This window comes from Natator depressus, chromosome 19, assembly GCF_965152275.1.
Source record: "Natator depressus isolate rNatDep1 chromosome 19, rNatDep2.hap1, whole genome shotgun sequence".
Taxonomy (NCBI): domain Eukaryota; kingdom Metazoa; phylum Chordata; order Testudines; family Cheloniidae; genus Natator; species Natator depressus.
Window position 1 is genome coordinate 2,600,333 of NC_134252.1, and position 13,146 is coordinate 2,613,478.

Genomic DNA, 13,146 nt, shown 5'->3' on the forward strand with positions numbered 1-13,146 from the left:
CCCTGGCCCAAGGATCTGGGAGAGCAGCTTAGGAACATAGGGACTGTCAGACTGGATCAGATCACTAGCCTGCCTAGCCCAGAATCCCCTCTGTGACAGCAGCCAGGAGCAGGTGTTTCACAGGAAGGAGCCCTGCAGGGGACCTGCCCCCCAGGATAGTTAACCCTGTCAGGGAAAGGTTGGCCTAGGCCCTGAAGCAGGAGTATCTAGATTCCTTCAAGGCTGCTAGAAGGGCTTTGTGTGTAATCCTGGCTTTTGGGCCGTGCATGCTCTCCATATCCATAGAAACATCCCATCCTTTTGACCTCTGCTATGCTCTTGGCCTCTCTGGGATCCTGTGCAGGGAGTTCCCCAGGTTAACCATGTGTCATTTGTGTGTACAATGTTGTTGTAGCCACATTGGTCTCAGGCTATTAGAAAGACAAGGTGGTGAGGGAATATCTTTTATTGGACCGACTTCTGTTGGTGAGAGAGACCGGCTTTTCAGCTACACAGCTCTTCTTCAGGTCTGGGAAAGGGACTGTGAGCATCACAGCTAAATATAAGATAGTTTAGCAAAAGTAGTGAGCACATATTCTAAGGGACCATTTAAGGTGAAGTGGCCCATTAATTTCCCTGTAACCATGGGACAAAAAGGGCAGTTAGTGGGTTACAGATTGTTGTAATAAGCCACAAATCCAGGGTCTCTGCTCCGTCCAGGATTCTTAGCATCGAGCAAAGTTACGCATTTAAGCTCCCAGGCCCGTCTTTGGCAAGTGTTGTGCAGGTTTCCTCTGAGGATGAGGCCCGAGGGGGTCAGCTGCGGAACGGTCGCTGCGTGAGACACGTCCCCCGCCGGGCAACGGGGCGTTTCCTTCATTCGCGAGCGCGGCGCTGGGCTGCTTTCGCCCACCGAGCTGCTGCTGGGGCCTTGGGGGCCCTGCATGAGGGACCCCAGTGCTAGGCACGTGTGGGCCCCACGGCCCGTGACAGGGGGGGTGGGGGGGCGGGGGGGTCACTGTCGCAGTACAGCTGTGATGTGCACGGCAGACAGGCACCCTGGGCATTCGCGGGGAAGGGAGCTCTAGGGGGCCCCCCCAGGGCATTTGCCTCTCAGGGGTTGGGGGGACCCCCACATTGCTCAGGCTGCATAGAGCCCACAGGTGACCCGGCAAATAGCCACCCAGTTCTCCTCCAATCACAGCCAGGCCACTTTTTAATCCCCCCAGTTACCCACCAATCCCCATGCTCCAGGCCAGCCCACCTGGGGCACAGCCAATCAGCACGGGAGGTTGACCAGCCCTGCCCAGTCGCCTATCCCGCCCCTATGGTGATCAGCCAATCAGCAACTAGCACCCTCCAAACTCTTCAGTCGCCTTCCTGCCCAGCTAAGGTTTCAGCCAATCAATATTGGTGGCGCTGGCCCAGCCTTCCAATCAGGAGCGGCTCTGGGAGGATCAGTGACTTCCCCGGACAGCGGCAGCCGCCATCTTTGCTCTGGCCAGAGGCGCCAGAAAAAAAAATGGCGGCTAGCCGTGGGGGCGTAGCCGGGCGGAGGCGTGGCTTGGCGTGGTGCGTCACTTCCGTTGTCAGGTGGCCGCCGCCGGGAGCGGAGCGAGCCGGGGAGGGGGCCGAAGCGGGCCTGGGCTGCGGCAGGGGATCCCTCCGGCCGGGCCCGGGGGTCATGGGTGAGGAGCGCTGAGCGGCCGCCGGGACCGGTGAGGGGGGGGGGCGCGGGTCAGCCGGCAGGGGTGTGGGGGCTATCCCCCTCCCGGGACAGGGGCCCCCCCTTTCCCTGGGGGGGGGCGGGGCGGTTACCCCCCCACTCCCGGGGCGCCCCCCCTTTCCCTGGGGGGGGCGGTTACCCCCCCCCACTCCCGGGGCCGGGGCGCCCCCCCTTTCCCTGGGGGGGGCGGTTACCCCCCCCCACTCCCGGGGCCGGGGCGCCCCCCCTTTCCCTGGGGGGGGCGGTTACCCCCCCCCACTCCCGGGGCCGGGGCGCCCCCCCTTTCCCTGGGGGGGGCGGTTACCCCCCCCCACTCCCGGGGCCGGGGCGCCCCCCCTTTCCCTGGGGGGGGGCGGTTACCCCCCCCCACTCCCGGGGCCGGGGCGCCCCCCCTTTCCCTGGGGGGGGGCGGTTACCCCCCCCCCCACTCCCGGGGCCGGGGCGCCCCCCCTTTCCCTGGGGGGGGGCGGTTACCCCCCCCCCCACTCCCGGGGCCGGGGCGCCCCCCCTTTCCCTGGGGGGGGGCGGTTACCCCCCCCCCCACTCCCGGGGCCGGGGCGCCCCCCCTTTCCCTGGGGGGGGGCGGTTACCCCCCCCCCCACTCCCGGGGCCGGGGCGCCCCCCCTTTCCCTGGGGGGGGGCGGTTACCCCCCCCCCCACTCCCGGGGCCGGGGCGCCCCCCCTTTCCCTGGGGGGGGGCGGTTACCCCCCCCCCCACTCCCGGGGCCGGGGCGCCCCCCCTTTCCCTGGGGGGGGGCGGTTACCCCCCCCCCCACTCCCGGGGCCGGGGCGCCCCCCCTTTCCCTGGGGGGGGGCGGTTACCCCCCCCCCACTCCCGGGGCCGGGGCGCCCCCCCTTTCCCTGGGGGGGGGCGGTTACCCCCCCCCCCCACTCCCGGGGCCGGGGCGCCCCCCCTTTCCCTGGGGGGGGGCGGTTACCCCCCCCCACTCCCGGGGCCGGGGCGCCCCCCCTTTCCCTGGGGGGGGGCGGTTACCCCCCCCCCACTCCCGGGGCCGGGGCGCCCCCCCTTTCCCTGGGGGGGGGCGGTTACCCCCCCCCCACTCCCGGGGCCGGGGCGCCCCCCCTTTCCCTGGGGGGGGGCGGTTACCCCCCCCCACTCCCGGGGCCGGGGCGCCCCCCCTTTCCCTGGGGGGGGGCGGTTACCCCCCCCCCACTCCCGGGGCCGGGGCGCCCCCCCTTTCCCTGGGGGGGGGCGGTTACCCCCCCCCCACTCCCGGGGCCGGGGCGCCCCCCCTTTCCCTGGGGGGGGGCGGTTACCCCCCCCCCACTCCCGGGGCCGGGGCGCCCCCCCTTTCCCTGGGGGGGGGCGGTTACCCCCCCCCCACTCCCGGGGCCGGGGCGCCCCCCCTTTCCCTGGGGGGGGGCGGTTACCCCCCCCCCCACTCCCGGGGCCGGGGCGCCCCCCCTTTCCCTGGGGGGGGGCGGTTACCCCCCCCCCCACTCCCGGGGCCGGGGCGCCCCCCCTTTCCCTGGGGGGGGGCGGTTACCCCCCCCCCCACTCCCGGGGCCGGGGCGCCCCCCCTTTCCCTGGGGGGGGGCGGTTACCCCCCCCCCCACTCCCGGGGCCGGGGCGCCCCCCCTTTCCCTGGGGGGGGGGCGGTTACCCCCCCCCCCACTCCCGGGGCCGGGGCGCCCCCCCTTTCCCTGGGGGGGGGGCGGTTACCCCCCCCCCCACTCCCGGGGCCGGGGCGCCCCCCCTTTCCCTGGGGGGGGGGCGGTTACCCCCCCCCCACTCCCGGGGCCGGGGCGCCCCCCCTTTCCCTGGGGGGGGGCGGTTACCCCCCCCCACTCCCGGGGCCGGGGCGCCCCCCCTTTCCCTGGGGGGGGGCGGTTACCCCCCCCCACTCCCGGGGCCGGGGCGCCCCCCCTTTCCCTGGGGGGGGGCGGTTACCCCCCCCCCACTCCCGGGGCCGGGGCCGGGGACATGCCTGCTGGACTGGGGCTCCCTTTCTTGGCACAGTTGCCCTGGCTGGAACCCTTCCCCTCCCCCTGCTGTTCTCCTGTTACCTAGCAATGGAGCAGGGCTACACCACCAGGAACCATGGAAACGCCCCTGTCCAGCAGGGATGGGGGCTTAGAACCCCTCCCCAGGAGCTCCTGGTGTTTAGATAGATAGTGTCCCCCTCTGAAAGCTTTCACTTGTGTTGTGGGGCAGATTATGGGGGGCATAGGCTTGTCAGAGCTCTCCCAAGAGCCCTGTAAGTTTCCCTGAAGGTCCTTGGCATGGGCTCTGCTGTCTGTGGCTGATAGGGACAGCAACAAGAGTGACCGAATCCGCAAAGTGCTCCTGCTGCTGTAGTGCTGGGGATGCGCCCAGCAGATCGAGTAATGAAGCCCAGCACGGGTAGTGATGGGAAAGGCTAGATCTAGTGTCGTACGCAGTGGTGGTGTAGCCACCTTGGTCTTAGGATATTGGAAAGACAAGTCGGGAAGGTAGTATCTTTTATTGGACCAACTTCTGTTGGTGAGAGAGAAAAGTTTCCAGGCTTACACCTGAAAAGAGTTCTAGGTCTCTCTCACCCACACAAGTTGGTCCAGTAAAATATATTACCTCCCCCACTTCATAGCTGTGTCAGGCAGGCTCCTTCACCAGGAGTCTCCCAGGACAGTTTGTAGAGGGAGATCCGGGCATTCCTCTTCCGAACCCCCAGCCTGGCTGCTTTGTTTCCGAGGTGACTGATGCATGGTGGTTTATCATTATTTATAGGCTGTTGGGCTAAATGCAGCATTTCCCAGTTTCTGATGATTCGCCCTGTCGGTTTCAGGTTTAACATATAATATGGTTTGGGGTGTTCTCACCACTTCAGAACCCACTTCAGATAGCGCCCGCCCTGTGACTGGCAGCATTGGTTTATTTATCTTGCTGTGTCCTGAAATCTTTAACTACATAGATGACAGAAACAAGAGTCAGCAAAGACCTGTTATTAGTCATATAGTATTGCAGATGTGCCAACTGTTTTCTGATGAGTATAAACATGCTGAGAATGGAGTCCTGGCCTGGAAGAGGCTACATCTGAATGGGTGAGTGGGTACCATGCAGTGCAAACAGTGTTGCCAGGGAGAGTATTATCTAGGAGTTTCAGCAGGTCACTGAGACTTTTTGGGCTGTATCTACTATAGGAAAATTGGCCCCTAGAATCCCCACTGGCTGCTGTAGTGTAGACAGGGGTCAGATATTTGTACCATCAAGTCATTTATCTTACGCCACATCTTATACCTTTCCTACAGCTGGTGGAACTGCACTGCTGGGAAAGTATAGATAAGCCCTAGGCTCTGTTCTTAGTTCTGCTGCTGACTCACTGTCATTAGGAAAATCACCTTTCCATGCATCTCTACCTTAATCTGTAAAATGTTGGGTATAGTGCCTTCCTGTCTGGCAGGAGGCTTGCAAGTCTTAATGAATATTTCCAATCTACTTTGAGCTCTGGATGACAGGTGCTATCGAAGTGTGATCACGTTGGGGGTGGTCACTGTAGCTGGAATGCTTGGTGGAAGACTCGGATTCTCAGATTTGAAAGAAAAGAAGCATGATGTCTGTGTCTCTGGTTTAGCCCTTGTAAGTGCCATATTCTACAGCAGGGTCAAGGAAACTGCCCCACTATCTTGTTTTAACTGCAGAAACTGAGTAAATAACTGGTTGTCTCTAAAACCTGCAATAACTGATTAAAGTGGCTGAGAGAGCCTGAATATTTTCTAGGATTCACAGTGGCTTTCACAGAAACTTAGAAAGAAGCTGCACTGAAATCTTGATGGAAAGCTAGAGGAGAAAATAGTTAATTTATGACAGGTTTCAGAGTAACAGCCGTGTTAGTCTGTATTCGCAAAAAGAAAAGGAGTACTTGTGGCACCTTAGAGACTAACCAATTTATTTAAGCATAAGCTTTCGTGAGCTACAGCTCACTTCATCAGATAGTTAAATTATGCACATATTGAAGCTGTCTGGTATGCAAATATTGTACTTGGGATGTTTAAGTATTGAATAGCCTAGAGGGGTTGAAGTGGTCTTGATCATGAAATTATTCAGGGACTGAAACTCCAGTTCAAAGTGTTCAACTTGTTTGTATGTCTATCCTGCTATGTGAGAATTGGAAACATAAGCTTGCATGTGAACTCTTACAAGGATAAGTGGGGGAAGGAGGGGCTTGAAAGTTACTCTAGCCATTCGCATCTAGGCTTTGGATTTAAACCCTGATAAGGCTCCTACTGGTACTTGATTTTCTGCTGCTCTGGTCCTTAGTAGTGATTTGTTCTGATCTGTGAAGATGCAGGCTGTTCAGGAAGGCACCTGGGACTAGGTTAAGTGGTGGTTACCCAGCTGATCAGAGACGCTTGCACACTGGCTTCCCTGCTAGCCAGTGTTAATCTTACTTCCATAAACATCAAATTAATCCATTGACTCTTTAAAAATGTGTGCACAAAAAATATTTTAGAGCTAAATGTCTTTGTCTAAAAGTTCTTTAAGTTTGGTATTAATGTTTGTTTAGTACTTCTTGCATGTAAAGTACTAGCCCCGTGCTAAGTGTTCCTTTCTGGTGTCGGTGCACAGAAAAACTCATGGACTCCTGTAAAGAAGATTGCTTTACATTTGTACTGTTAGGAAAGAATCAGATGATAGTTTTACCCACCTGTGTAACAGCTTTGATACTTTCCTGTAGAAAACACTTTGACTTTAGAATCATGGAAACTTAGTCTGACTTTTTCTTTGCAGGTAAAGTAGGTGGGAATTTACAGTGAAGAATTTTAGGGAAAATGTGAGTGACTCTTTAACTAGGTGCTAAAACCTTAAAAGGAAGTTTTGCTTTTAACAGAAATGACTTTCTGAGAACATCGACAACCTTCTGAGTAAAGGTTTCCATCAAACTCGACAATGGAGTTGTAACATCCTGACTCTCTTAAGATCCCCTACTGACTTGCTAGTAAGGAAAAGTGGTTTCATGATCCCATTCAAAATCTAAATGTTTTCTCTTTCTGACCAGGCCGCTGAAGCAGAGAGAGATTTTCCTGGTCTTGCACAGTTTTTTTTGTGGTGTGGAAGCCAGTGTCCTATTGACTCATCTCTTAAGGGTGTGTTCAAAGGTAGCAGCAGTTAGATAGATTTTGGACTAGTTCATGAAACTACAGAAGTGCAACTACATTCACATTGGCCTTCAAACAATTGCCACATTCCCTTGCCTACATTTGGTCAGAGGTAAGCTTCCTGACTTTCACTGAGATAAATTTGCCAAGCCTGCATAGCTTGCATACCTTCCACAACTAACCGCTCTAAAATAGGCTTGTTCCGTAACAGGCCTGTGTGCTTGTGAGGCACTTTGAAAAGCAGCTTTTTCTGTCTTGAGTAACATCTGAAATACATTTGTGAGCCTGAAGAAGAGTTTACTTCATTAATTCTGGGTGTGCATAGTATACATTTATATGTACACACACTTACTTCAGTAATTGTGTGTGTACCCATACACAATATCCGCTCTTTTCCAGGACCCAGATTGTTGTGAGACATTAGTTGGAACAACCTACGCCTTGTTTGTGCAGAAATGGTGTCCCTAGCCTCTGTTTGCCATAAGCTGGGATTGGGTCACAGGGCATGGATCACTTGATGATAACCTGTCCATTTCCTTTGGGGCACCTGCCATTGGCCACTGTCAGAGGACAGGATACTGGGCTTGTTGGACCTTTGGTCTGACCAGTATGGCCGTTCTTATGTAAATCTGAGCTGTCCTCTGCTAACTGATCTTGGTGGTTCCCGAGTCTTCCCAGAACAAGACAGTCCAGCACCTTTCAATTATAACTAACAAGTTCTTGTCTAAGATACAGCTGTACTATACTGATGTACAGTACAGGTGCCAGGCAAGTGTAATGTGCACTTACCTATATGCACCATTCAATTGTTTACTCTGATGGGGGTCTCCGTGGGGTATGACTGCATGAAATGAAACTAATGAAATTCCCAAGTGTGACTTTCCCCTCTGGTGTTAGCCAGACCGGTGATGTGCTAGGTCACTCCAATCCTTCACTCTGGGAGCCAGCCTGACCCTGCTCTGCTGTGAGAACCCCCACTCCTGGGCTGTTTACGCACAGCCTCTGGCATGTCAGCTGCTCCTTGGATTGTGCAACTGAATGACACTAGCCAATATCTCTGGTCCCAGACACAATTCTAGGAACCTCTGTCTTGCAGTGTCCAGTTATGCCCGCTGGATGCTGCAAGCTTATATAAGTTAGTCAATTTAACAAAGAATTGATATGTACCAGGCTTGTTATCCCAAGGGGAGCCTCTGACACACTTCAAACCAAACACACTGCTTCAGGTAGAATAAACAAATTTATTAACTATAAAGATAGATTTTCAGTGATTATAAGTCAAAACATAAGTCAGATTTGGTCAAATGAAATAAAAGCAAAACGCATTCCAAGCTGATCTTAACACTTTCAGTGCCCTTACAAACTTAGATGCTTCTCACCACAGGCTGGCTGGTTGCTCTTCAGTCAGGCTCTCCCCTTTGATCAGTCCTTCAGTCACTTGGTGTGGTGTCTGTAGATGTAGGTGGAAGAGAGAGAGAGAGCATGGCAATTGTCTCCCTTTTATCATGTCCTTTCTTCCCTCCTGGCTTTCCACACCCCTCCCCCCCGCCCTCTGCCCCCCCCCCAAGTCAGGTGAGCATTACCTCATTGCAGTTCCACACTGACCAAAGGAAGGGGAGTGACTCATTCGAGAGTCTAACTGATTCTTTTGTTGCTGCCTAGGCCAGCGTGTATTGTTCCTGTGAGGCTGGGCTGGGTTTGTCCAATCCATGCCCTGATGAGGTGTGAACTGCCCCTCTGCTTCTGGAGAGTTTTTGTCTGGGCTTGCTTTAAGCCATAGGGATACATTTTCAGCCTTACAACTTTATACATGAAATTATAACCTTACTATAACATCACTATTATAATCATGCTCAGTGCATCATGAGCCTTCCGAAGACACCTGACATGACAAACTTTGCATTGGATACCACACAATCATTTTACAAGGATGAACATGGGGGTGCTGGGTGTTCCCCCCAGGTAGTGGATGTAACACTAATTTTGCTTTAGATTGACAGATACAACCTACTCATTCATGCAGCAAAGTAGCACATTGTGAACATGCTGAGGGAACAAACAGTTCATGTGTAGCACTATTTCTGTTTTCAATCAGTGTTTAGCAATTTCTTGTCTTTCCTTTTCAGGCCCCAGCAGTGAAGGAGAAAATCTTACATACTCTGAGCACTTGTCTTAGTTGAGGTGGACAGTGCTGGATAAGAAATGATTAGACAATAATAAAGCTTTAAAGATGGGGATAGAGGCTAGCAGAAGATGAGTTTCTGTGGCTATGCTATTGTTCCCTTCATTAGAATCATAGAATATCAGAGTTGGAAGGGACCTCAGGAGGTCATCTTAGTCCAACCCCCTGCTCAAAGCAGGACCAACCCCCATTTTTGGCCCCAGATCCCTAAATGGCCCCCTCAAGGATTGAACTCACAACCCTGAGTTTAGCAGGCCAATGCTCAAACCCCTGAGCTATCCCTCCCCCTTGTTCACCTGAACAAGATAACAGAGAACTCATTTTACTTTGATCTACCTGGGACCTTGTCATTTTGTTCTGTAATTTACTTGTGGCTCTTGACAGTGAAACTTAGATTAAGATGCTTCATAGTTGCAATATATAAAATATCAGTCTTGTCTTAAATTTGTTATTGGGAGAACCCACAGGTGCCCCTCCCTGCTCACTTCTTCAGACATGGCAAGAGAGTGTCTGTTGTTCTTGCTTTTATTTTGGCTGCCTAACCACCCCTTCCCTCTAACACCATCTTGTTTATTGTTTGCTCAGTGATTCTGATCTTGAATTTGAATGAGACTCTTCTGTGTAGTAGATGATTCTTTAAGTGCTGAAAGCAGACCAGGAAGCTGCATGTCTTGGTGCTGTGATTGATCCTCCTTCGCAGGAGAAGTACAGAATCCTGAACTCAGGACTTGGCAGCATAAAAAAGCAAAACAATTTTTCTATTTACTTTTTTAAAGCATTTATTTGGCATGTTACATTGTTTTCACAATCTCTTGGACATTGTGCTAGCATGGCTGAGGTTTACGAATTAGACTCAATGTACATTACTATTTATATTACATTACCTAAAAGTATTCTAGGCACCTCACAGGACAAATAAAACACAGCTCCTACGCTGGAGAGACTCCATTCTAATATCCAATATGGTGGGCCTCAGATCAGTGGGGAGGAGGACAAAAGAACTCAGCAACAGGTAATGCATAGCAGAGCCAAAACCCTTTTTACTGTATGAACAAATTCAGTGGCTTTTTTTAACTTCTTTCCTGGCGGTGTCACAGTGAGAGTAGGTCTTGCAGAGGGATTTAAATAAGTAGAAGGTAGTGCCTGGGCATACCAGCTGAGTAAGAATGTCCTTGTGAGGAGGGGGCAGAGGGTAAGCCTGGAGAGGCTTCGGGAGAAGTGCAGTTAAATGTTAGATGACTAGCCAGAACTGTGTGGTGTCTAGCCCTTGTCTACACTAGCAGAAATCAGATGGATAATTCTCTACTGGTGCAGTGGTAGCTGTAGTAAAGAAAGGGCCCAGGTCTCTCTACCCACCAAGTTAACTCACTCTGCATCTGAGTCCTGGCTGTACTACAGCTTCCACCATTGCAGTGACTGGTGGAGAATTACAGGTCTGAATTTTGCCATTGTAGGTAGGTAAAGCCCTGTATCAGCAGCCTCATCCGGGTATGCAACATGCCCAGTTCTGTTTCTGTGTGAAACTCCTACTGAGTGGCTTCTCACTATAGCATAATCTCCAGCTACCAGCATCTGGCGGGCTATTTTTCAGAAAATAGTCCATGTTCTGGTGGGTATCTGAAGTGTCAGATGCTGCATAGTTCCTCCTCCTCCCCCTGCAGCTCCCCCCCCCCCCCCCAATAGTGTAGTAAAAATGGGCTGGATCAAACCAATCTACAGGCACTTTAATTGTGGGGGCGTTTGTCAGCCTAATCACTTTACAAATAAAGATTTAAAATTACTGCAGTTCAGATTGAACATCTTTCTCTCTAATTCTTCCCAGACCATGTTACATGGAGTATTGGTCTTCTGGCTTTCCATGGTTGAGCCCGTTCTCTTCCAACTAGTAACTGACAGTTCAATCCCTGGCTCAGTCTAGGCTGTGCTCAGTATAGGAGCCATACCTCTGCTTAGGTTCTGCTGTGGGATTTGCTCTCTCAGATGCTGTGCAAAGCCTGTAATTTTTACTGAGTTTAACTGAATAAATCCTTGAGCATGTGTTCATTTTCCCATTAAACATTTTCTAACTGGAGAATTCTTTCCTGGAAATCTAATGGAGAGGCAGCTAGTTAGTAAAGTTTGAGCCTGCCGTGCTACAGTGCGTCTGATACTGTTTTGCCAATGAACGTAACAAATGATCCTAACCAATAGGAAGGTTTCATCAACCACTGGAAAGCATCAGTGAGCAAAATCAAGTGTAACGAGCAAGGCGCAGAGGGGTTCCTCTGCAGAAGGGATTCTTTTTCCTATGGCTAATTACAAAACTGGTCCAATAGCTATTTGGTCTGAGAAGTCAGTGGTTTCTAGGTGGTGTCAAGAAGACAACAGGAGCTCAGACTTGTGTCTCTGTGTAAATAGAACTAGGGGCAGCTTCTGGCACATTCTCCTTTTGAAGAAGAGCCTGTATTAATGCCCATTTAGTGAACAGTCCCTGAGCAATGGCAGTCATTAGGATGCAGGAAGTATTTCCCTCATTTTGTAGTGTTAACGCTACATCCTTTCATTGTTTCTCTGTGGCATCCACACAAATGATTTGGTTACATAAACATATTGCTTAAAAGTACCCTCATCTTCAGCTGCTTTTTATTCTTAGGATGTTATGGCATCATCTCCTTTTAAAGACCACACAAAGGGAAGCCTTGTAGGTTGTTAGCTGCTGTTTGATTAAGGATGACCCTATCGATTTCAGCTGCGCCACACTTTGCTTTTAGTCTAAATAAGCCTTGTGTTATCTCTGTTTGCAGAGGAGACTTGGAAATGCTCTGGGTTTTCTAAATACGGTACCACGCTCCCATTTGGTGTATTCTCTATTTGGAAGCTGGCGCTAGGATTGCTGAAGTTCCATCCATGTTTTAGTTCGTCATCAGGAATGTCCTCCTCCTGTGAGTTGTAATCGGGATACAGGTTTTGTGGGTTTATGGTGCTGGTATCAAGCAATGTTTCCTCTAATTTTTTCCACCCGTGTGCGGAATGAATTTTGTTATTGCACCAATGTGGAGGTGATGTGTGTCAGGTGGGGCCGAGGGGTTTGGAGTGTGGAAGGGGGCTCAGGGCTGGGGTAGAGGATTGGGATGTGGTGGGGTGAGGGCTCCGGCTGGGGGTGCCAGCTCTGGGGTGGGGCTGGGGATGAGGGGTTCAGGATGTGGGAGGGGGCTCAGGGCTGGGGCAGAGGGTTGGGGTGAGGGCTCCGGCTGGGGATGCTCACTGTGGGGTGGGGCCAGGGATGAGGAGTTTTGGGTGCAGGCTGCTGTGGTGGGGAGAGAGGACCCCCCAGCCCTCTCCCTGCTGCAGCAGCCCCACGGCTAGGAGAGAGGCTTCTCTCCCTGCCACAGCTCTGCACACCCCAAGCTCCCCGCCACTCCCTGTTCCCCACCTCACACTACACCTCTCTCCTCTCCAGGCCCGTGTGCCTGCATGGCTCTCCTCATCGGATGCGCAGCCCTTAATGGGCTCCTGTGCGGCCGTGCAGGTGCGCACCTTAGAGGGAACACCGGTGTCAAGCATGCCGTCATGTAAAACGCTGCATTAGTCAGGTTGTACCACATAAAGACCATGTAGGCAATCTGAAATGCAGCTTTTAAAGTGTTTTATTTCTGCCCAGTTAGGGTTATAGGGTATATTACATCTCCTGTTAAAACCAGCAACAGCACTTCACTGCAAAGAATACAAAATTCAGCATGTGCATGAGTCCTATAATAATAATCTGTGCATGCAAAGGAAGCCTTACTGCAGCTAATTTGTGGAATGCTAAATACACACCGTAATTTAAGTAAAATAAAATCCAGTGCAATCAACATCTTACGTGATGGGTACATTTTTTTAAAACAAATACCTGAATGGCTTTATGCAAGTTCTGTGTGAATTGCAGCCCTCTGAGTTCGGGATACGCTGGGCATGGAGTCCCTTTCCAGGCATCTATCTGCAGGATGCAGCAGCGCTTCATTTGTAAGTGCTCCCTCCGCACTGTGCCTTGTCCTAATAGGTTTTGCATCAAGCTTATAGACCATGGCTGCAAGCATGTATTTTTTGAATGGATTGGAAACATGGATACTAAATGAAATGTGTTTGATCTGTCTCCAGCACTAAACAGTCTAAGCTTACTAGTTAGGAAGGGATTGTGTAA

General features: G+C 52.6%; 1 protein-coding gene across 2 annotated transcripts in view; it reads left to right on the forward strand.

Annotated features, from left to right (window-relative positions):
- Positions 1–1,558: 1,558 nt before the first annotated feature.
- STK40 (serine/threonine kinase 40) overlaps positions 1,559–13,146 on the forward strand; it is a 42,425-nt gene continuing 30,837 nt past the window's right edge. The window contains exon 1 of one of the 2 annotated variants that reach the window (XM_074934212.1): positions 1,559–1,667. The gene's annotated coding sequence lies outside the window, so the exon portion shown is untranslated. Of the gene's footprint in view, positions 1,668–11,769; positions 11,906–13,146 lie in introns of those variants that run through there. The other variant, XM_074934213.1, reaches the window with a different exon arrangement.